At 47.9% G+C, this 3,337-nt stretch overlaps 1 pseudogene; it reads left to right on the plus strand.

Moving 5' to 3' along the window:
• The first annotated feature begins 1,791 nt into the window (after positions 1 to 1,791).
• On the plus strand, positions 1,792 to 2,666 carry LOC101599604 (annotated as a pseudogene).
• Positions 2,667 to 3,337: the final 671 nt, after the last annotated feature.

Consider the following 3,337-nt stretch of genomic DNA (forward strand, 5'->3'; position numbering starts at 1 on the left):
CCTGTGCCGGGCATGGTGGCGCACACCTTTAATCCCAGCACTTGGAGGCAGAGGTAGGAGGATCACTGTGAGTTCAAGTCCAGCTGGGACTACAGAGTGAATGACAGGTCTGCCTGGGCTAGTGTGAGATCCTACCTTGGGAAAAAAAAGAAAAGATGGGGGTCTGGAGGGAGAGCTGTGTGAGCTCTGGTGGATGCAGATGCATGCTTGCTGCTGTTTGGTTTTGCTGGCTGGTGTTTTTTGTTTTTGTTTTTGTTTTTTTCTGCTCCAATCTGTGAAAGAGAGGCAGCTACTTGGGCCATTGGTGAAACTTCCCCTGGATTTGTAAGCTTAAAATAAATCCCTTCCCCCTACAGACTGTGTCTGGTTTAGATGTTCATCCCAGCATTGTGGAGCTAACTAGGACAATGCCCAGAGAAAATCATTCTCCAGTGTTAAATCTGGAGCCTTGGTTGAGAAAAGCTGCACCTATGACACGTGGCTGGGAGATACCTGAGCAGGTACCTTCAGAGGTTTCGACTCCCCACACGGCCTAGAAATGCTGGACCCTGCCCATGTGACTCATTTCTCTTTGCTGGCCTACCACTCCTCCTCCCCTCTTCCACTGTCATGGCCAATCTTGTCAACGTGACAGATCAGGAATCAGACAAGAGACTGAGTGTTCAGTTAGAGCATTTCCAGGAAGGAGAAATGAAAAGGAGAAATCTCTCCGCTAGAATGAAAGACACCTTCTGGTGGCAGTGCCGATATGAAGAGCGAGGGTAAACGGTGTGGGGGGGGGGGGCAGGTAGGAATGGGTCTAGAGGGTGGTTGACACAGGGAAATAGGAATGCGGACAGTCAGAATCCAGACATTGTATTCTGGGGGAGGTTTATTTGTTTTATTTCAAGGTAGGGTCTCACTCTAGCCCTGCCTGACGTAGAACTCACTCTGTAGTTCCAGGCTGGCCTCAAACTCAGTGATCCTCCTACCTCTGCCTCCTGAGTGCTGGGATTAGGTAGGGTCTTGCTTTGGCTCTGGCTAACCTGCAATTCACTATGTAGTCTCAGGGTGGTCTTGAACTCACAGCAGTCCTCCTACTTCTGCCTCCCGAGTGCTGGGATTTAAAAGCATGTGCCACCACACCTGGCCAGACAGTCTAGTTTTAACTAACCATCAGAGCAGAAAACAGGAAAAGCAGAAGCTAGGAAAGAAAGAAGAAAAAAAAAAGTTAAAGTGTTCAGCCGGGGACCACCTGTTTTGAGGGCCACTCTTTTCTGCGTCTTGGGGAGGGGTCGTTAAGGGGGTGAACTAAACCCAAAACTCCCCATTACCATGACAAGAGGGGATGAGAGAGACAAAATAAAAACTCAGTCTGAGGCTCTCAGCTCTGGGGCACCTTCCTTCCAGAAGGGAACTTTGTTTGGGGGGGTCCTTATTTCAGGCTTACAGATTCCAGGGAAGCTTCATCATGGCAGAGGGAGGTGGCTTGCTTCAGCATGCACAGAACAGGAGAGAAGAGAAGAGAACAGGGAGAGGAGAGGAAAGAGGAAAGCAGCAGCGAGGAGGTCTGCACCTGCGTGGGCTCGCTCACCTGCAGTTCTGCAGGGCTCCGGGCATGGGGCATGGGGCAGGCGCCCGCCGCCAAGGGGAAGCTGTTATTAACGTTGATTACAGAAGAGCAAACCTGACAAGCCAATAACAATGGAAGAAATTGGGAGAGTTACCAAAAAGCTGTCATCCTTAACACCAGGCTTAGCTGGTGTCACAGGCTGAAAGAGTCCTTCCTGAAGAAGAAAGGTCTTAAGCAGCATGATGGATTCAGAAGCTCATGAGAAGAGATCACGGATCCTAACCTCTTCAAAACAAGATCTGTCTCCTCACAGTACAAACGTTGGAGAAATGCAGCATTACTTGTGCAGCTGCTGGGCAGCTTTCAACAATGGAGCGATCACAGATCCCGTTCAGAAGATCCTCTCTTGGCAGCAGCTGTGTGGGCTCAAAACCCGGGCTGCAGTCCTCCAGTTGAGGAGGGAGGGATTTTGAAACCTGTATCGTGGAATCCTCCCCCCATTGATGCAGAAAACGACTACTCTGGCCCCGTACGTTTGGTCTCTATGAGGATTTATCTTGCCTTCTCCAGAAGCACATCAGTGCTCCTGAGATTGTAACCTGTGGTGGCAGCAATACTTGCAGGGACAACAGAAGCCATTTTCACTGCATTGGAAAGAGTTCAGACACTGCTTCAAGATCATAAGCATCGCGGCAAATTCACAAACACCAGGCTTTCCAGGCGCTGAAATGTGGTGGGATCATGGAATATTATCGAGGGTTGGTGCCTATTCTTTTCCGAAATGGATTTAGCAATGCCCTTTTCTATGGCCTTCGAGGATCTATTAAGGAGCATCTGTCTATGGCGAAGACGCATAGCGCATCTGGTCGATGACTTCATCTGTGGAGGTGTTTTGGGTGCCATGTTGGGATTCTTGTTGTTTTCCAGTTAATGTTGTGAAGGCTCGAATACAGTCTCAGATTGGTGGGGAATTCAGTCCTTCCTCAAGGTTTTCAAAACCATCTGGCTACAGTGCGACAGGAGGCTGGTGAATATTTTCAGAGGTGCTCATCTGAATTACCATCGGTCTCTAATCTCTTACGGAATAATCAATGTTTTATTGAAGGTTACATGAGAAAGTCACTAGCAAAATGTGATTCATCAGCTAATGAAACCCAAGAACAATACAATTTGGCTTTGCTCCTAATTGGCCTAAATAAGTTGGTGTCATTAAGTCAGTAAATTATGGACAAAACGCATCCACAGAAATGGAATGAAAGTTTTCAGAAGGAAAATCGAAAGGTTTTTGCTTTGACCACTACCCAAGAGCTTTAGGCTGCTGCCTGGTAGCTAGCTGTGAGTCTCAGGGTGACTGACAGCCAGAACGTGATCCCTTTTCCTCCTGGAAACAGTCTTTTGACCATCTGTATGGAAGTATCCTGGCCCTGCACAGCCGCAGCACGTGTTCTTAGGCCCAGGACTCATCAGGCACACTTTGTTCCTCACACCCTGGCTTCTCTGCTCCCAGAGGCAGCTGCAGAAGGCGGTCCGTTAGACTGAGCATCCGTAGGACGAAGGAGCAGAACCAGCTTATTAGAGACAAGCATTGCACAACAAATAACTGCTGCTAGTTTTGAAAAGAAGCGCCTTTTTGGGTTAATCATCTGAATTATTTCTGTTTGGACTTGGTAGAATCAAGCAGCTAATGAAAGTTTTCATTTTGCTTTAAAAAAAAAAAATAAAAGCAGCAAGCACGAACAGCCAGAGCTCAAACTGGCTCTGAACACACCTTAGGACTAGACTAAA

Source organism: Jaculus jaculus, chromosome 5 (genome assembly GCF_020740685.1).
Source record: "Jaculus jaculus isolate mJacJac1 chromosome 5, mJacJac1.mat.Y.cur, whole genome shotgun sequence".
Lineage (NCBI taxonomy): Eukaryota > Metazoa > Chordata > Mammalia > Rodentia > Dipodidae > Jaculus > Jaculus jaculus.